At 47.2% G+C, this 21,991-nt stretch overlaps 1 protein-coding gene and 1 pseudogene across 1 annotated transcript in view; one reads left to right on the top strand and one right to left on the bottom strand.

Annotated features, from left to right (window-relative positions):
* Positions 1–21,991, bottom strand: part of PARP1 (poly(ADP-ribose) polymerase 1) — a 921,075-nt gene that overhangs the window by 682,778 nt on the left and 216,306 nt on the right. The window lies entirely within an intron of this gene.
* Positions 4,175–5,179, top strand: LOC138468455 (adenosine receptor A2b pseudogene; annotated as a pseudogene).

The following is a 21,991-nucleotide window of genomic DNA, read 5'->3' as shown; positions in this document are numbered from 1 at the left end:
GTGATAGAAGGAACTTTAACATACATATTCTTATCTTCCATTAAATTCCTGTAATTGTACTGACATTTTAAACCAGCTGGATTTGTTTTGGTGGGTATAGATGAATTCATTTACATTTATTGTTGGTTAAATTAAATTGACACGTATCTAATCCAAATAAATTTTTAGAAGGAAGCAGTTCTGTTATGATTTCTTTATCCTAGCCTTAGGTTACTCTCATGTAGTGGCTTCCTTGCCCTCTGTATTATTTATTTGGTATGACCAATTCTGGCTCCCATTCCCTCTCTCTCACATAATACACGTTTTGCTGTTGGACCCCGTCCTGGATCTACACTGGGCGTCCCTCTAGGGACAAAGCTAAGAAAAAAGCCTGCCATCAACCTGTGACAGTCGCACAACAATCTGTGTGAAGAGGCAGGCAAAGAGAAAGGTTGCATTTTGCACACAATAGCCCGAGAGGCACATTCAGGATTAGCATCCCTGATGTGGGCTCAGGTCAGGAAAAATCAAAAATCATCAAGGCCTCGCACCAGAGTGCCAGAAGGGAACTTCTGGTGTCAAAATGAGGGTTATACTTCCTTACGTATGGTACTTCCAATAATTAGGCAAGTTCTGCCTTTGCGCTGTTGTGCAGGCAAAACCAGTGTAAGGTTATACCTTTATAAAGTATAAAAACCAACCCTAATTTTGTAATATCACTTGGACCTTGTTCTTGAGGAGGCAAATATTGTATGCCTTGACACTCACTTGTGGGTAACAGAGGATTTGAAGTTATGTTGATTTGGATATGGTTACTGCTTGGACCTGCATAGAGCAGCCATCCATCTGCCAATGTTTGTCCACTCTTGTGCATAGACAAAATCTTCCCCTGACCAGGATGCCAAAAACAGGGGTAATAGTTGTGGTCATAATGCATACTTGACCCTTTTCCTGTGAGAGACTGGTGCTTTACCTTTCCTGTGGCAGGCTTAAGTACCACACTATATACTGCGAGTTTAAAATGGCTAGCTATTGCCCTATCCCTTCTATGCCATTTGGGGTTATTTAAGAAAAGGGGTTCTTTTGCAGAACCCCCAAAGTCCCTGTGATTTATTCAGATCTTTTCTACTGCTTCAATTGCTCACTGCTTTGCATTTTCCAATCAAATGAATATTCAGTACTTGAGCTTGTACCTTTGCTCTGCATGAGGTCATTGGGTTCATTATCCTAAAGCTCCCTCACCTGTGAGACCCCCCCAAACCCTCGCCCAGCACTTTTAGCTGGATTTATGGATTATTTTTCTATGTTCCTGAGTGAGTGGGAATCTTTTTCCCCACTCATCCTTTCTTTTACTCTTTTTTTATGGGTGTCCTTTGTATGACGTCATACTTTATTTTTGGAATTCTACTTTCCTATAGCTTTTTGAGCATCTGCATTTTCCTATTGCAGCACAGAGCGCTTTCTGTGTTGTGTTGCTGGGGTGCCAGTTGGGCTCCCTTTTTATTTTCTCTTGGTTGCCTTGTGTGAACTACTGTGCAGATACTTTCTCTTTTCTACAATCCCCATTGTGAGATCAGCACACCCCACCTTATGTGGAGTGCTGAGGAGATGCATAATATCCCCTTTCTCACTGCTCTTGCAACATTTCTGTTACAAAAACAATTATGGTTGGTGGCAGTGGACATGTTCTACGGACTTGAGTGAGTTTAACTTGAATGTCAAATCAGCCGCGGTAATGCACAGAAGGGCCACCATTCAAGTAGAATGGTGGCTTCTTTCTTTTTTCGCCATTTTTAGTGTGCGTGTCCTTTCGTTGTCCTTCTGCCGTCCTGGGAGGGGGAGGTCCTGATTTGACGTCTTCAGCAGGAATCCTTTGTGTAGCCCGCTGTGGCTCCAAAATGCCTGAAGACAGGAAACGAAGGAGGAGTCAGAAACTTCACAGCCCTTTGTCTTCTGGCATGCCTGCCTAGAACCAGTCCTAACTGGGAGGGTGACTGTCCTGAAACGACAGCCATCCCCCAAAATGTGAATGTAGCATGTGTGTCGATTGGCTGGGGGGGGGGGGGATTCGCTAAATAAATGAATTCGATCTGGAAGCTGAAGGCAAGTCGACCACTGGAGCTGAATCACATGAGTAAGAAGAGAAGACTGCTCAAGCGGATTCCAGCAACCAGAGATGCCTACTGTGTAACTGCTGCCTGTTCTGACCCCTTCTTCCATGCGACAGTCGTCCTGAAGATAACTCCGACCCTTAGGCTGGTGGGACCAATCTGTCTTAAGACATGCAATTAGAGCCCTCCCACAATGAGCTGTGACCTTCCTGAGCTGCAAACCGCCAATACTTTGGGATCTTGAGGCTGAGTGCAACGTCTTCCTGTGAATGAATCTCGCTGAAGCTTCATCGACTCCTGCTGGACCTCCAGAAGCAAGATTCCACTCTATAAAGTCCTGTCACCAGAATGCTGGACCGAGATAGAGGCAAAGCGATCAGACAATTGTTCCACATCTGGTACCTTGAAAGGACGCTAAATCCATAGAGCCACGAAAAGCACTGAGGAATACTTTGTTGGGAGACTTTTCTAAATATGGTTTATACTTTGGTTTACTTACCATAAGTACTGGGGTTGGTTTTTATAATTGTTTAGGACTTATAATAATTACCTTTCTAAAGAATTCTCTTTACCTATGTATATATAAAATAAACCATTATTTTTACAATACATCCATGTATAAGTATTACTTTGGACCATATGTATGCTACAAGTTCTTTGTACCTCTACATCCCTCTCTCCCTCCAAACATAAGCCTGGCAGCTCTGCCATAGCTACCCATTTACTGAGTGGTACAGGCCTGTTCTAAGATGGGAGTTTCTGTATTGCCCAAGGTTTCGTTTTTATAAAGTCCCTGTGGGTGGACTTTAGAAAAACTGTGCTAACCGACGCATCTACTCAGTACAACGCCAGATATCACTGCATTTATAGACTTTGCCTCAACATGGAGAGTTTATTTCATACAGCTAGAATTAGCTGCCCATCTATCGCTAGCCCGTCTTCGTTCTTTTACTTGCACCCTTGGGAAGCTGAAGGATTACTCATCTTTCCGGCCTCGGCAATGTAGAGCATATGAGTTGGTTAATCCATAGGTATGTACCCGTGTCACACTTCAGTCTGCTCACAGATAAAGACCAAAAGGCCCAGCACTCTATTTGAACCTGTGGACCACGGACAAAGCAGTCCGGTAGCTCATTGATGTTGGTGTCAGACCCTTGTTTGGCACATGGTCCTTCTAGGATGTGGATTTACACAAGTGCTTTGCAGCTAGAGGGTAGACCGAGTGCAGATGAATAACCAACATCTTTCTGAAGAGCTTTTCTCTATATAGAAAACAGAAGTGTAAGATATAGAAGCGGACTCAAGCTGATTCTAGATGCTTCCTCTCCTGTTTAAGGGACTGTCAACCAGAAGACTATGACCGGACTATGCAAACGGTGCAAGAGTGCAACCGGTTCTGTTCACCTCGACATTGGTTATGTTAAAGGTTCTTGTACAAGTAGTGCAATCCTTCCAGAACAAATTGGTTTAATGTGTCCCGACTGCCTCCAAAAACATATTTTAATGTTTGGTCAGAGCAATTTAATCACATTGCTGATGTAGAATAGAATGGATAAATTAACAAAGTCACTTACATAGCACTGAATTGCTGTACTTTGACACTAAATGACAATATGAGGCAAGCAAAAAGCAGGACCCTAATATTGCACCTCTAGGGGCGCAGAAGGGTAAATGTTCAGTCTGACCAAATAAGAAGCATTTGTGTCTATCCAAGTGCAGTTCATGGATAGATTTCTGAAGGGAAATTTGATTCCCTTTCAAATGCATACGTCCCCGAACCTTCATGTAAAAGAGGAATCCTGAGCTGATCCCTTGCAACAGAGACATTTTTGGTTTGTCCTTTGAGGAGGCATCAGGCAGCTGGCCTCATGGCTCAATGACAAGAGTTTGAATATGACCAGGGAAGGTGGAGTCTGACAAGATTTTATACTGGTTGGGTGGGAATATGTATATCTCAAACAGTGCTACAAATGTACTAAATTTCCGCGTGCTAGTGGTTTATGCCCCCCTTTTTCTATTTTTCAGGTCATTCCGGTCTTGCGTGGCATCCGCTTGATTAAAGACAAAAACCTATGCTTGTGGATATGAACATTTCAACAGCGGTTCTACCAAACAGCAGTACAATACATCATGAAGGACGCGCTTTAAATATTTCCCTCAACGTGCCCTACACAGCAGCAGAGATTGTCATTGCATTCCTGGCCACTTTGGGAAACACACTGGTGTGTGTTGCTGTACTCCACAACAACAAGCTGTGGACAGTGACCAACTTCTTCTTGGCCTCCCTGGCTATTGCAGATGTAGGTGTAGGAGCTCTCGCCATCCCATGTGCCATCTTGACCAACATCGGAATCCCACACCACAATCTGTACCTGTGCTTGCTTATGCTGTCTGTGCTCATCATGTTGACCCTCAGCTCCACCTTCAGCTTGCTTGCAGTTGCTGTAGAGCGCTATGTGGCAGTATTTTTCCCACTGCGGTACAGAAGCATCATGACAAATCAAACTGCCCTGGTGGTGATCATTGTGACTTGGCTCCTTTCATTCCTCCTTGGGCTGTTGCCCATGATGGGGTGGCACAATCCAGCACCCAAAACATCAGACTGTTTATTCACCTCCTTAGTGGATATGACCTACATGGTTTACTTTAACTTCTTTGGGTGCTTTCTGGTGCCTCTGATTGTCATGCTGGTCATCTATGCTCAAATCTTCAGTGCAGTGAAGAAGCAGCTCCGTCGCATAACAGATGGGCCGCATGGAAACCTACAGGAGAGGCAGGCCAACAGCATGAAGCAGGAGATGAAAACAGCGACTTCCCTCTTCTTGGTGCTTTTCCTATTTGTCCTCTGCTGGGTACCACTGCACATTATCAACTGCTTAGATCTGCTGCAGCCCAATCTTCCCATTCCTCTACCTCTCATGCAGACAGCGATCATAATGACGCATGCAAACTCCGCCATTAACCCCATCCTCTATGCCTACAAAATGAAATCATTCCGCCACACGTTCAAGACAATATTTTCACTCAGAAAAAGTCGTGTTGCTCCAGGCAGAGGCCAAGATATACCTGCCTTTATATATCCACAATAAAGAGCCTCCTAGCGCCGATCAGAAGAGACATCCCACTATGAAAGCGAGCAGAAACAATTCCAGATTACTAAAAAACATACTTAATGCACCAGAGCAGAAAGCACACACTGCTTAGCATTCATTTCCAGCAACCAAGAGAACACATCTCGCAGGTAACAACTCAAACTATAAACCATAAACTCTGCAATCCCAATGAAAACAAGTAGCATAGAGAGTGAGCGCGTGCACTCAGGCGTGCACAAAACAAACAGGACCTAGTGCACCTAGAATTTGAGAGACGTCAACTGACATCGTACCACTACAGAAAAGACAACTATAAAGATTAAGATACTAGATGGGCAACACAACATACAGTATCATACAAGCGAGCACAAACGGTAGAGGGCTTTCCTCTAAAAAGAGCAACCCACATCAACTGCACCACACCAGATGAGTGAAACACATCAGCCTCTTCCATTAAAGTCAAAAATCAATAGTGAGCCCAAAAGGTCAAATGCAGTGTGCCTTTGCAGACAGTAAGAACCCAGAGAACACATAAGAGACCAAGGTGTAGCATTGCAAAAGGTCCTTGCGCAGGACTTTCTGCATAAAGCCTTCTCTAAACCACTAGCTCTGAAAGATCGTAGCGCAGCTCAATTTTCTCTGAACAGTGACAACCCAGAGGCACACAAAGAAAAAAAAATACAGCAGTTTAAACGTTTTTAGAATTAACCAAGGCTTTATAAATGTATTCAAATAATTTCCAGGTGCATTTAGAATTGCCTTAAAGGAAATCACATAAAATACATAGATGTTACAAACAAGTGTATACAATAACAGCAAATGCTCGATAAGCTGCGAATGGAACGAGATGCTCCCCCAAGCGAGTACAATGTCTTACATAAGCTGTCATCAAGGAAATTACAATGTTTTCAAAGGAGGACATCTTAGAATGCAGCTGCAGGAAGAGGAGATGGTGGCACCCCCTGGACTAGCATGATTAATTTCTTGACACCAGGACCATGAGGACTCATGATACAACAATCAGAGGCTTTCCTCTGTGGTGGGACTGACACCAACATTAGCGGGGTAGTCTGTCATGTGGGACCAATGAGGACGATGTGTACCAACAGTGAATATGTTTTGGTGCTTTGAAGAACCTTTTGAAATCATGACGAAGATAAGTCCATATATTCATGTTCGATGAAGCATTATCGCCCTGAACAAGGCTGGATCGTTTACAATAACTTAACCCTATGGCCGAAACTCAAGTAGGCCCTGTACTGTTTTGGAGTTACCTTGTGTTTTTCAAACAATTTTAATAGCACTAGACCTTTTGGTTGTGGGGTATTGTAAAATAGAGGCAGATACGTTATGATACAGTAGTGCCAGACTGTATTTAATACCAGTCTTTGTTTTGCTCATTTGCACAGTATCTGTTTTAGATGTTTGTTTACTATTCATGGTGTTAGTCTTGTCTCATGTAGTTTATGTACAGTTATTTGTTATGTTACTTTGCATTTATATAGCGCCTTATGTACCATTGGCATGGTCTGAAGGCGCTGGTAGGTTGAACGGCCTTCGTAACCGAAGCTCAAGTCAGTAGAGAGAGTCAAAGGTGTGTGTGTGTGAGCACCGGAATATGTATGCAGCTGGTGTGGTATTCATGAAATAGCTGCTTCTAAGCAGTAGGTGTGATGGTTGAGAGGTCAGTAGTATCTGTTGTTCTGGCAGGATTTATCCAAACCGATTGTGGCTGCGTTGGGCCTGAGGAGAACGCCTGGCTGGGGGGGTGTAACCAGCAGTGTTTAGTTAGAGTGATAGGGGGTTTGAGGCAGATGTTGGTATGAGAACAGCTATACCGAATGGTGTCATAGTATCGCTGTGTTCTATTTGAGTGGTGGTGTAAAGAGGAGAGTAAGCGTGGAGATGTGAATATGGTGGTTTACTGTAGGTGCTTGAGATCGCGCACACTCGAATAGTTCTATGAACTTCATCCGTTCCATGTACTCTGACTGCTCCGTGCATACGACCGTTTCAAGCGCTCGGACTGTTCCGTTCCATGCCCTCCAATCCGTTCCATGCCCTCCCATCCGTTCCATGTCCTACAACCATTTTATGCACTCCATTTTATGCACTACTCCTTTGATTCGTTCTACCCACGTTATCCTTTCTCCATGCATCATCAATACACATACGTCATCTGCACACTGCTCATTTCATTCGTTCTACCCATGTTATCCTTACTCCAAGCATCATCCGTCCACATTTGTGAACTTCACCCGTTCCATCGACATACTTCACCCGTTCCATCGACATACTTCACCCGATATAGGGCATCCACTTCAGCCGTTCACCCGATGTTGGGCAGACTTTCTACAGTTTGGCACAGTGAACGTTATTGGGAATATTGTCAGATCCCGCTATGCCAGAGTGGTGTTATATACACTTCTAGAATCAACTTTGTACCAAGAGGATATTAGGCATACTTCTAAAATCAGCTAAGGCACGCTAAAGGCACACTTCTGAATTCAACTAAAGCACGCTATTAGGAACACTTCTAACTTCAACCCTGCACAAAGAGGATAATAGGCACACTTCTATATTCAGCTTTGCAGTAAGAGGATAATAGACAGCCAAAATAGCTTTGCAATGGGGATGATATTAGGCAACTAAATTTTGATTTGACCAGTGAGGATATTCAACTAAGGTGTGCTAATGGGCACACTTCTAGGTAAACCAAGGGCACGCTATCAGGCACACTTCTAAATTCAACCAGGGCACACCATTAGGCACCCTTCTAAAATTCAGCGTTGCACAGAGAGGATATTAGGAGCACTTCTAAATTCAACCAAGGCGCAGTGATAGGTACACTCCTAAATTCAACTTTGCACAGAAAGGATATTAGGCAACCCAATTCAGCTCTGCACAGAGACGATATCAGGCCTACTTCTAAATTCAACCAGGGCGGATTATTTGGGACACTTCTAAAATCAGGCAAGGCACGTTATTAGGCACACTACTAAATTCAACTTTGTACTGAGAGGATATTATGCATACTTCTAAATTCAACCAAGGCACTTGTATAGCGCCTTTCAACATTAGTATATAATCTCAACGCGCTGTGCGTTGAATACCCTCGAGCAACGCATTCCAGGTCAGTGGAGAAAGTAAGGTGTTGTAGGTAGAACGAAATCTGTGGTGGGTAGCTGCATTCTTCTGCTAGGAGTAGTGTGAACGGTGTGTGAAACCAGTAGTATGTGTGCAGGTAGGCCGAATTGTCTTGGGTAGCTCTATATGAGATTATGTGTGCAGCTAGGCATTTTTTGGGGGGGAGGCAGAGGGGGTAGATGCGTTCTAAAGATTGTTCGTCTGCATGGTGGTGTAGGATGTGTGCAGCTATGCTGAAATTAATGATGGGGTATAGCCGCATTCTATTGTTTTTTGTTGCAGAGGAGACAGTCAGCATATTGGTAGGTATGTGTGAAAGTCTGCAGTTGGACCAGGTCACAGCTAAGGGCAATCCATTTCCTACCCCCACATCCATTAAGTGCAGTATAAAATAATTGCCAAGACACCTGACTGTCTTATACACTCTAGTGAAAGGAGTGGAGAAAATGCACCTAGATTAAAGAACACGGCAGTGGGGGAAGTGTGCGCCTAGAATTGAAAAGTTGCAGTGTAGTGGAAGAACATTTGGCTACAACTTAAGCAGTGCAATGACAACCAGTTACACAGTAGGTTAGATGCAGGTATGTATAAAGGTAGTTTGGTAATAAGAGTAGTGTACTCCCCGCCCAGACCATATTTCCCTCAGTCGCTGCTGGCTGACTTTAGCAGGCTTCACAGGGGATCACAGGCAAACTGAATGCAGCTGCTTGGCCTGGAGATGCCCTTTGCCTTGTGGCCCTTGGCCACAGGGGCTGCCCCAGGAGAATATCCTAAAATGGATACACTAGCCGAGCGGGGCAGGAGAGAAATCAGACCACGAAACGGAGGGGAAGGGGCTTCCAAGATGGTAAGATTCGCAGTGCACCGAAAAAGGAAAAAATAAGAACATGAAAATGCTAACAAAGAGCGGGTTACACAGCATGTGTCCAATATGTCCAGTCCTCCCCTCCTTTTTCATAAGGGATGGGAGGACTGGCCATTGGAGAGAGGTTTAGAAGTACTAACGCTGGGCAATACCATGGTCTCTGAACATAGCTTTTCCCTAATCCAAGGGAGTTCCTCCATCGTGATCTTCACTCGGTGCACCACCGCCAGGGGAACTATTGTACTGTGGATGCTCAGCCATGGCCCCATGATAAAGGTCTCCCCCTAGGGGAGAAGAGGAAACATCTTCAGATTCGTCACAAAAGCTACATGCACAACATATCATACTTGATAAAGTTCAAACCTTAAAAAATGCAAAGTACATTACAGCCGACTATGACATACTGAAGATGATCAGGAGTCCAAGTATCACTATCGAAAATCAGAATGAGCTCTCTAGTTTGCCAAAGAGCGTGATGGGCCCAAAGCAACTCCCTTTCCCAATGTGGGAGTTTAAATATCAGTTAGCTGAGATGGAAGCAAGATTATCCTCCAAGGAGGAAAGCGACAAACCATGCCGAGGACGAGAGCTAGCTGAAGGGAATCTGAGAGCAGAGGAAAAAGAAAATGCAAGCAAGTTCCCAGAAGCCAGGACTGTTCACATTACTGCCGTTTGGAACCTCCGGGCATCTTGAGCACCCATGCAGCAGAGAGGACCGCCAGGAAGCAACAGAAATCAGGAAATCGACTGCCGACCACGACAAAGCCCTGAATGTGACCCAAGCCTTCAGAGAAGCTGCAGCCACTCAGGAAACGCGGATACCTTCCAGTGGAAAGAAAACAGGTATGTGGGTTACCCCAGTGGTGCAGGAGGATGGGGGAGCAAAGGGGTGAAGGCAGAGGCCGTAGAAAGGAGGTCTGGGACCCTGGGAACAGAGTGCAAGATTGTGACGTGCACTCATTTGAAAGTCAGAAACAAAAGCCAATCCGAACGTTAAAAGTCATGTCAGAAAAACAAAATCAAACCAAATATTCTAAGTTTGGGCCTCGCACCCTAAGAGATGTATAGTTTATGGTGGAATTGCTACTTGGCAGGAGAGTAAACCAAGCAACCAATTCCTTAAAGATGTGGCACAGCTCTCTATTAAAATTACCCCACTAATAGCACAAATGAAGATTATCTATTACAAACATTGTAAATTCTCGCTCATACCACTGCTCAATTTCTACTTATTAAAAGTGGATTCTACCATTCTGTATGGGTTTGATCTTTGCCTACTCGACATCGGCAAAATCTGTTACAAAATACAAGGGCTTATTTGGAAAACCGTCCTTGGCATACCAAAGAGCACACCCAATGCCCTAGTTACGAGTTGGGTTTGTCTTCACTGGCCTCAAAGCTCTTATTGGGAAAGCTTAGCAATTATGCTAAAATGCGCTGTCCTCCACCTAATTCTCTATATGAGGAGTTAGCACAAATGTACGCTAACTCCATACCAGCGTCGCTTTCACAATACAACAATCAAATGCTGACTTTGCTTGCAGCTGTGGCGATGGATCCAGTAGATCTACAAGTTCGTCCAGCGCTTGTGAAGATGCTTGTTCAACTTGATTGGGCCCTCACATCAGATTGCCTTATATAGATCTTTCGCATAATATGTAAAATTTAGACACAAGAAACACTCTCATATGCCATACCTAACACGCTTTCCTTGCAATCGAGCAAGGAATGTTATGTCATGTACAAGCTATTGATTTCTAAGACACAGCTTGGAAGGCCTGAATAATACCAAGATGTAAGTCAAATTGACATGATTGATGGAGGATAAAAAAAAACAGAAAATGATAATGAAATTGTACTGAATGTATGATGATTTTATACAGTGTTATTTTATTTGCCGGTATATTGTATAATTTATGAGACTTTGATTTCCTAGAGAAAGAAAGAGAGGGAGAGAGAGACCATAGAGGGACAGTCCAGAAGAGGACAAAGGCTTGGCAGGAGAGTATGTCAAGTCGGATTGAATGTTGCATGTCTGGGACCCGGCACCCAAATGAGATTTTTCATGAAGCAAGAAGTTATATTGCAAGTAAATGCAGTGCAAGAAATCCTACACTTGGCAAAGAGTGTGCCAAATTGGTAGGATAAATAGGCTTATCATAAAGAGGATTTTCTTGTGAACAGCCTACTGACATTTGTAGAAGCAACTACGGGCCTGAGGGGCCTCAAAATGAGACTATAATAAGAAATCTAGGGGAAAGAATTACGACCCTAACCTTTGAGGCCTTCAGTTTTGAGCATTTATTTTGCCATGTTTTGCCCAAAAGACTGGGAACTTTTCAGTTACTTGAAACCACAAAGAACACATACTTTAGGAAGAGATCATCCTTGATTTGTTATTAGTGTTGGGGACAGAACAAGTTAACCTCTCACCTGGTAACGTTCTTTCGATAGGATGGTCCGACAGCGTATTCCATATCTTTGACAGTAATCAGCACAGCTGTGCAGCTTCAGAAAATCTTTCGGTGTATGCGTCCTGCTTCGATGACGTCAATGACGTCGATACGCTGTCCTCGAGGGCCTCTGTAGAGCCGACGTCACCGGATGTTATAAGTAGGACGCACAGCGCACGTAGCCTCAGTTGTAGTTTTTTTCCCAGAAAGTGTGGCACCAATCTTCTGCCAGTATGGTCACAGAAAGCCTTGCGGAAACTAAGCCGCAATCGCATAAGAAAATCTGTAGCGGGGAAGGCAGGGAGGGAGCGATATGGAATAAGTCGTCGGACCATCCCATCGAAAGAACGTCCTCCAAAGTATTCCATATTTATGACAGACTCCCAAAGCAGTACCAACGTAAGGAGGTGGGAAAAGAATTTAAAATATACAAATTTAGAATGCCCAATCAAATTGCAGAGTAAAGGATCGCCTTGCCAAAGGCCAGATCCTGCCCATGGGAAGAATTTAGGGAGAAGTGACGTACAAAAGTATGTACCGAAGGCGAAGTGGCTGCTTCACAGATGTTACGAATAGGAACACCCCTCTGCAGAGCAGTAGAGGCAGCCTTACCCCCCTAGTCGAATGGACCCGTAAGCCTACCGGAGGGTCCTTACCCGCCAGGTGGTAACATTCAGAAACTTCCAAGATAATCCATCTAGACAAAGTCTGCTTAGTCACAGCTTGCCCCAAACGCCTTCCAGCGTAACCAATAAAGAGCTGATCGTAAACTCTGACCCGGGACATGCATGAGATGTAGAAACTTAAAGCTCTCCTAGGATCCAGCCTATGGAGCCTCTCCTTTTCCTTACCAGGATGCGGGGGAGGATAAAATGCCGGAAGAATAACCTTCTGGCTTCAATGAAATTCCGAAACCACCTTCGGAAGAAAGGAACGACGAACTCTAAGGACAACCCTGTCCTTATGAAACACAGTGAAGGGTGGCTTAACTGAAAGTGCCTGTAACTCACTCTGCAAGCGGAAGTGAACGCAACTAAAAATACCGTTTTCAGGGTCAGTCTCAAAGGACAAGAATGTAAATGCTCAAATGGAGCACCCATCAGAAACTTGAGAACAAGGTTCAAATCCCAACCTGGCACCTGGAAAGGTGTTGGAGGGAACACATTAGTGAGTCCTTTTAGAAACTGAGAAATGAACGGAACTTTAAAATAGGAACATTCTTCAGACGAGCGCTTAAATATGGACAGCGCCGCCAGGTAACCTTTAATGGTACCCACTTGCAAGCCCCTGTGGGCTAAAGAAAGCAAAAAAGACAGAACCACAGAAATGTCACATAAAAAAGGATCCACATTCTTAACCCTGCACCAGTCGCAGAGCTTTCTCCAACGGCAACGGTGCAGGGACTTAGTTGCCGGCCGCCTGGCCAAAAGCAACACCTCCATCACATCTTCAGGGAGGTCCCAATCCTTATAACTTAACCTTTCAGAAGCCAAGCGTGAAGGTTGAAGGATCTGACCTCTGGATGGAGAACCTGACCCCAATCCCATGAGAGAAGATCGTCTTGGTAGGGAAGACGACATGGAGAGCAGATTGACAAGTTGAGAAGGTCCGGGTACCACGTCCTCCGGGCCCATGCCTGAGCAATAAGGATCATCCAGAAACCCAACCTCTGCAACACTTGCGGGATGACGGGTACTGGAGGAAAGGCGTACAGCAGTGGGAAGGACCACTCCACTACAAACGTGTCTCTAAGCATCCTCTTGGAGGAAATTCCCACGAGCAGAACCTTTCGCACTTCCGGTTGACACTGGAGGCGAAGAGATCCACTTGAGGGGTCCCCCAAAAGGCAAAGATCTCCAGGAGAATCTCCTGAGCCAACTCCCACTCGTGAGAGATCGCGCTCTGCCTGCTCAGAGCATCCGCCGTCTCGTTTTCGTCTCCGGCCAGATGAACTGCCGAGATCGAAATTTCCTGCTGGATGGCCCAGAACCAGAGCTGCATCGTCTCCTTGCACAGAGGAAGTGACCCTGCCCCCCCCCCCTTTTTGTTGAGGTAGTGCATGGCCACTGTTGTCCGTCAGAATCAGGACATTATTTCCTCGCACAGTCAGCAGAAAAGCCTTCAGGGCAAGCCCGACGGCCCTCAGCTCCAACAGATTTATATGGAGTCTGGACTCTGACGGAGACAAACGACCGCCGACTGTCAGCTCGTTGGGATGAGCTCCCCATCCCGTGAGGGACGCGTCTGTCACAATCATCACCTCTGGCCAGAGTAGCCAAAACGGAGCCCCCCTCATCAGATTGCCTTCGACGGCCCACCACAGAAAGGTCCTGGGCGACCGAGGACGCCACCTGAACGGGTTCAGACATCCTATGGGAGGACTGTGACCACTGGAGCTTGAGAGCCCATTGCAGAGATCTCATCCGCAACCTGGCCTCTGGCAACAGAAGAATGCAGGATGCCATGACACCGAGCAACCTCAAGAACTCGAACGCTGGGAGACTCTGGGCATGTTGAAACTTATGCATCATCTGCTGAATGTGATGAGCCCTCACCTGAGGAGGAAAACACTGCCCCAGGGATGTGTCGAGCACCGCTCCGATGTACTGGAGCCGCTGAGTTGACGTCAAGTCGGACTTCTTTAAGTTGAGGGAGAAGCCCAATTTGTGAAGGGAGTGGCAGGTGACGGGACAGATGATCCAGTACTTCCTCGGGAGAGCGCGCCCTGATCAACAAATCGTCCAGGTAGGGGTAGACGTGAATCCCTCCTTTCCTGAGATACGCAGCAACCACCACCAGGAGCTTGGTAAAGACCCTCGGGACGGAGGTCAATCCGAACGGCAGGACCCGAAACTGAAAGTGCGAATCTCCAACCGCGAACCTCAGGTACTTCTTTTGCTTGGGATGGATCGGCACATGAAAATAAGCGTCCTTGAGGTCCAGAGACACCAACTAGTCCTGAAGTTGAAGGGCCTGGAGGACTTGAGATAGACTAACCATCTTGAACTTGTCCTTCCGGAGGAGCTTGTTCAAACCACGCAAGTCCATGATGGGTCTCAATCCCCAGTCTTTCTTTGAAATCAAAAAATAAGGGTAATACCATCCGTTATTCCTCTCCGCTACAGGCACTAGTTCTATGGCGCGTTTCTCCAGCAGGGATTGAATTTCCTGCGCAAGGAGCGGATCCGGACTCTTCAAAGAGATTCCCCGGTGGAATGTCGTGAGGCCTCTACCGGAAAGGAAGACAGTAGCCGTGGGTTATGATCTCCAGAACCCACACATCTGAAGTAATGGCACGCCATTCTACCAGATGCTGCACCAGCCTTCCCCCAACCAGAGAAGCATGGGCCTCATGACTGAGCTAAAGCGGCTGCGGCGGTGCCCGAGGGCAAAGAGGCAACTGCTTGCGTGGCCTTGGCACCTCGAGTACCTCGTTTTCCACCTAAGGCACTCCTACGGTTGCCCCTTTGACTAGCAGCTCCTCTCAATTTACTAAAGGACGAATAATATCAAAAGGAATCTCCCCTCCATTGCTGTCCCCTAGGACAAAAAGGCAGAGGTTAGCGAACTGCAGCGCCCAACTACTTCGCTGCAGCTTTAGAGGTCTGCAACCTCTCAAGACTCTCGACAGCCTTGCTGCCAAAAAGATGTTCACCATCAAAGGGCATGTTGAGGAGGCGGGCTTGCACATCAGGAGCAAAACCCGACTTCCGCAACCACGCAAACCTGCGTATTACGGTGCTCGCCGCCATGGACCGGCTGACGCAATCAACCATGTCCAGACCCGACAATGCATTCACACATGCATCCTTGCCATCCTACACAATAGCAAGGAAACCATCCTGTTCCTCCCATTCGGGAATATGATCAGGCGCTAGGGAAACAGTTCCACAGAGTGTGCGTGAAACGAGACAAGGCACAAACGGAGTTGGCAGCCTGAAGCGCCATACCCCCAGAAGGAAATGCCTTCTTCGCCCAGCCGTCAAAACGTTTGTCGTCCCCATCAGGAGAGATGGTAGGGTACGACGTCTGCTTTGCTGGGGCTGTAGCCGCCTGCACCACCAAACTCTCCGGAGTAGGGTGCGTGGTCAAGTAGCAGGGGTCGCCATTGGCTGGGCGATATTTCTTCGGCAAGGACTTGCTCACTGCCGGGAGACTCTCCAGAGAAGTCCAAGCCGCCGCCGCCACCCTTCTCTGCAAGGCAATATGGAATGCCAGCACCGGGTCAGTTGGAGGACCTTGGTCCAGGATATCAGTCAGGTCATCTTGCTGAAAATCTCCAGGGGGGGCAGACCACCCCAGGTAATCCGTGACCCTCGACATGAGGTGCCGGTATGAGGAGTCGGCATGCGTGCCAGGCTCCGGCCTACCGAATTCCACCTCCGGAGAGGTGTCTAGACCACTGGCGTCGTGCAGCGACTGACGCAGGTCCTAAAGTTGACTATGACCAGAAACAATCATCAGGAACCCCTGCAGGAACCTCACCTTCCTCAGCCCACCATCCACCTCAGAAATATAATCCGGAGGGTACAGAAAAAGGCACAAAGACATGTTTAGCCTTGGCCAGCGCCTTCCTGGGGGGTGCCACCGGGCACCTCCGACAAAGCCACCTCGAAAGGAGTCGATGGAATCGGCGTCAATGTCGAGCGCGGTGCCGACAGCTTCGACGGCGTTGACACAGGCCTCGAGGGTGGAGCCTCGAGCGTGTCTCTCGACAGCCTGGGTGCCGATGGCGTTGACAACTTCCTCGGAGGCGGGGCCTCGAAAAAGTCAGTCGACGACCTTGGCGCCGCCAGTGTCGATGTCTTCCTCGAAGACATCACAGGTTCTCGCGGTCTCGAGGGCGTCGAGGGCCGGGAACGGGCATGTCTAGAGCGACCATCCTTGTCCGACCGGGACCTCGAAGGCGCCCTATGGTCCCGACAACTGCTCGAGCTCGATGGAGGACAATCGGTGTCTCTAGCACGGTCACGACCGGCGTCCTCAGACGGCGCAGACGACCCAGAGCCCTGCGATTGAAAAATCGCCAATATCTCCTTTCGGAAGGAATCCCATTCCTTAGGAGTGGAATGCTTGTTGGGACAAACAACCCAGCGACGGGCAGAGTCCTCGGAAGAGGACGGGGAAGGCGACCTGTGACTGTGCTTCCTGGAGTGCCTCGAAGAGGCAGAGGAATGGCGCGACCAACTCCCAGACCAAGAACCTCCCGGACTCACGACGATGATGCAGAGAGTCGCCCCTCAAATCGTCTGTCGAAAGACCAGTGGAACGCTACTTCCGGGGCTTGGCCACCTTACCGACCAACAGCTTCTTCTTACGCTCCTGCAAGGCCTTCGATGTGAGCGATTGGCAGTCGACACAGTCGTCCGTATCATGGTCCTCCCCGAGGCACCAAAGGCAAGCGTTGTGCGTATCCGTCAGCGACATCTTGGACCCGCACACCCAACACTTCTTAAACCCGGACCGCGGGGTGGAAGAAGCCAAAGACATCATACAATTAGCAATGAAGAGACAGGTTCGAAGAACCGAAAGAACAGGATTCAGTAGAATCGAGGTGCGCCGGGATCTCCGAAGCGAACACGTTTGCGGAAAAAAGAGAACTGAGGCTACGGGCGTTGTGCGTCCTACTTCTAACATCCGGTGACGTCGACTCGACGGAGGCCCTCGAGGACAGCGTATCGACATTGACGCAGGCGCCGAAAGATTTTACGAAGCAGCACAGCTGTGGGGATTACTGTCATAGATATGGAATACGTCGGAGGACCCAATCCCCTCGAAGTAGGCTTTTTGAGACAACAGGGACTGACTATATAATTTGGACATTGACAATTTCATTTTTTTTTTTTTTTTGTTTAGAGGCAGACATGCGAGCAGTACATAGAGTTGGAGGAGGGATGCGTCCGTCATGAGAATGGCTTATACTGCGGGGGTGGTGAAAGTTTTCCCCTTCAAGAGGTTTTCCCTCGACCACCACCTCAGAGAACAAGGGTTACTGAGACAACCACTAGACCGTCCCATAGTCCGCTGGACTGACACCATTGGCTGGTTAGCCACTGTTGCAAGGGGCGCAAACGCTTGTGAGGAACCAAGTAAATGCAGGACGCCATCATACATACTACATACTGAGGTATTTGAAACAGCATGTTTTGAACTGTCGGAGGGGAAGACGAGCCCATCTTCTGTCCGAATAAGAGCCCCTAGAAATTACTTGACTGTGTTCAAGGCTGGATTTCCTCTCACTTATGGTGAATCCCAGACTAAATTAAAAGGTCGGCCTTCCTTCGAGTATTTGCTAGGCATGTTTTGTAGGAGTCCCCTGTTATGAGCCAGTCATCGAGGTAAGGATAAACTGGGATGGATTGAATGCGCAGGTGAGCCGCTGCCAATACCTTTGTAAATACCCTTGCGGCTGAGGCAATGCCGAAGGGAAGGACCTTGAACTGATAGTGCCTGCCCTCTATCAAGAACCTTAGGTACTTTTGGTGTGCCGGCAACATTGAAATATGAAAGTATGCATCTTTCATGTCTAATATTGCCATGTAATCCCCATCATGAGAAGAGGAATTACTACTTGCAGCGTCACCATACAAAGCTTTTGGGGTTTGGCAAACTTGTTTGCTGGGCCCAAGTCTAACACAGGGCGCATGGTTAGATCCTTTTTTGGGTACAAGGAAGTACACTGCATAAATACCCTAGTTACCTGTACAACGGGGACAACTTCGATGGCGCCATTTTCCTGCAGGATCTTGACATCATATAGCAGGATCTGGAGGTGTTCCGGTGTCAGGTGCCTGAATCTTGAGGGGGCGCGGGGAGAGGGGGCGGGGGGGAGGGGGGGTCTGTACCGAGGTGGCCGACTAAACAGTACCGTGGATGACGGTCTTGAGCACCCACTGGTCCGATGTGATCCCCCTCCCATGCATGCAGGAAAGATGTTAATCGTCCTCCGACCGGGGAGGCATGGGAGAGGACCCGGACTAGTCATTTTTTTTTACCAGAGGCCAGGGAGCCTCTAGGGGTTGGCGTTGTGACCGCTTCCCTTTCCCCGACATTGTCCCTTGGGAGGGTAAGTAGTGAGGGTGTTAGAACCTTGGTGCGAAGACCAGTTGTTCCCTGAGCCATACTGATTATGGGGGGGAAGGTATATAGGATTGGCCACGAAAGGAGCAGCGAGAACTTCCCCCTCTTTGGGTACTTTGGTTCAAGGACTTGAGGGTCTCATGTTCTTTTTTGGCAGTCTCCAGTGCCTCGTCCCCTGCTTTTCCAAACAGATTTTCTCCTACCATCCAAATCATGGTCCCCACACTGTAGTCATGATTTTGTTTTGACAATACAAGTTGGGGGGATAAGGGGATGCCACACCTATTACCAATGTGGGCACTTCCTCCTCCTTTGCCTAAAAATGTGTCTTCCTTCCCTTTCATTAAAAGAAGTTGAAACCCCTTATCTCAAACCCCTTGACCGTATATAACAATCGTGCAACCAGATTCCACATTAAGTCCAGTTAGAAGGGCAGTATCGGAACTCTTAAATTACCACCCATGTGCTCTACAGCGACCCTCATGACAGGAGGCCAGCTGCTTTTTTTCATAAATTGGGCAATGTAAGAATGTTTTCCCTGCCACGTGTCAACCTACTGAGATGTATTTTCCCATTTTAAGCATAAGCAGCACTGCATTTATTCACATTGCAGAGATCAGGGAAAGCAGTATAGACATGATGCTTACAAGAAGTCACGGCGAGCTTAGTGGGCAGTAAGGAAAATACATTAACAGCTTTATGGTAACTAATGGACTCAAAAAACTATTTTGGCATGCAGATAATCATAGGGAATCAACTCCTTTGTACAGCTACCAAGCGAATCCATGTCCTTTGACACCTGTGTCTTTTTAGCAACTTTGCCTCTATTTCTATGGACCCCCAAACTTTGTGCTTCTGTCCTGCCTTTTTCCAAGCCTTCAGTTTCACTCCACTGCACTTTTGCTCATTCTTATTGGGAAACTGGCCTTCAGACGGTCAGTACTGGGAAATTAGGTTTCCCTTTTCTTATTGCTCTGTATTGCCAAGTAGGACATGCATTACTCACCGTAATAGCATGTCTGATGATTGCATCGGATTAGATTCACATGCTGTGCATACGGTCCGACATCCAGTGTTAACCGCGGAGTATTGTATCTCGTCTTTCGAGGCTCAAAAAGGGATGACGGCATAAGCGTGTAACACTATCCCTATCGTGCCGTGTAGTGTACCCAAATTCCCTCACGCGCCGAGGTCCCTCCGATTTCATTTTTTCTGCCATGAGGGAGCCCAAGGCTATTTGTGAGTGAGTACATGAAAGAGAGAAAGTAGTAAGACGTTTATGTTCCTTCCATCCGAGCGGGGAAGGAAGGGTGGGCGCATGTGAATCTAAGCAGAAATGCCTTCACGGTGAGTAATGCACATCTTCTGATGCTTGTTAATCTGCTTAGAATCACATGCTGTGCATAGACTAGCAAGCAGTACCCGGAGTTGAAGGTGGGTTGTGAGAAGGAACAGTAGTGAAAAGATGTCTAAATATGCTTGTCCCACCTGAGAATCAGATCTAGAATGAGTGTCTAGGCAATAATGTTTTGTAAATGTGTATACAGAACTCCAGGTTGCCGCTCTGCAAATGGACTCCATGGGAACATTTGCAATGAATGCTATGGAAGCCCCAGTGCCCAGAGTAGAGTGTGCTATAGGCTTGAACGGCAGTTCTCTCTTAGCAAGAGTGTAGCCTAGTGTGATGCATTTGACAATCCACCCAGACTGAGGATTTAGAGACAGGATTCCCCTTCTCTACCAGCTGTCACTGAGACGAAAAACTGGTTTGTTTCCTCAGTGGTCTAGTTCTTTCCAGGTAGAACATGACTGCCCTGCGCACATCTAGTGTATATAGGCTTCTTCCGGCCATGTTAATGGGATTCTGGAAGAAAGTAGGTAGTTCAATTGATTGGTTCACATAGAACTTTGAAATGACTTTAGGAGCAAATCAGGGAGGCCTGTAGTTCACTAACCCTTCTGATCGAAGTGATAGCCACTAGAAAGGCAGTCTTATAAGTAAGGTCTTTGAGACTTGCCTTAAGCATAGGCTCAAAGAGAGACCACATTTAGGTCCCATCCGGGAGCTGGGTTTTAAATGATGGGATGAATTCTTTTAACCCCTTCCACAAAAGCCTTAATAAACAGTATTTTCCACCACAACACCTTTTGTTGTTACGTAGTGTAGGCTGAGAGCAGCTAGGTGAACTTTTATAAACCCGTCCTGGGTCCAACAAGTGAGTCAATGTGGGTAGGAGCAGTCAATCGGGTTGATGCTCTTGGTATTGCACCAGATGACAAAGCGTTTCCACTTAATGGAATAGCAATACCGGGTGTTAGGTTTCCTAGCTTCCCTAAGTATGTCAATCCATCTCTGAGGGAGTTGAAGGTGTCCGAACTCTATGACCTCAGGCGCCAGGCCGCTAAGTTCAGAGTTTGTGGGCATGGGTGTCTGTTTCCCCTCTGTCCTGAGACCTGTTGTATGGGCAGGGCAACTTCATAGGAGGGGAGAGGCCATCTCCATCAGGTGAGAACCAGGGTTGGTGGACCCACATGGGGGCCACCAATATCATGTTGACTGGTTCCTGGTGCATCTTATGCACCACCTTGTTGAGTAGGGGAGTCGAGGGGTGGGGAAGCGTAAACAACATTTCCCTGACCATGCTATACGGTACTTGGGCTACCTGGAGGCATAGCCTTAGCATTGGGCGTTCTCCTGAGTGGCAAACAAGTCGATCTCTACGAAGCCCCATTCTGCGAAGACGCTGAAGACGATGTCTTCGTGTAGAGGCCATTCGTACTCTGTGGGTAGTGGAAAATCTCCGCTTAGCACGTCAGCTAGAAGGTTGAGTTCGCCAGAAACGTGTTGGGACAGCAGGAACATCTTGTGTTTGAGAGCCCACATCCAAATGTTCTGGGACAGCTTGGATAGCCCTGGAGAGTGTGTGCCCCTTGTTTGTTTAGGTAATACATGGCTGTGGTGCTGTCTGTCAAGAGCAGAACTGTCTTCCCCTGTAGCTGTGTCTGAAAGGTCTTCAATGCTTTGAATACCGCTAATACTCCAACAGGTTTATGTGGTTGGACGCTACTGGTGGGAACACACTATGCGCCGTCTGCTGTTGTAGATGAGCCCCCACCCGTGAGAGATGAGTCTGTCGTGAGAGTGGCTTCTACTGCAGGGGTGGTGAAGGTCTTCTCCTTCAAAGAGGTTTTCCCTCGATCAACACTGCAGAGAGAACGAGGGATGGCGAGACAACTACCAGATCTTCCCATTATCCGCTGGTC

Source organism: Ambystoma mexicanum, chromosome 4q (assembly GCF_040938575.1).
Source record: "Ambystoma mexicanum isolate Mex_15411 chromosome 4q, UKY_AmexF1_1, whole genome shotgun sequence".
NCBI lineage: Eukaryota > Metazoa > Chordata > Amphibia > Caudata > Ambystomatidae > Ambystoma > Ambystoma mexicanum.
This window is presented reverse-complemented; position numbering and strand designations above follow the sequence as displayed.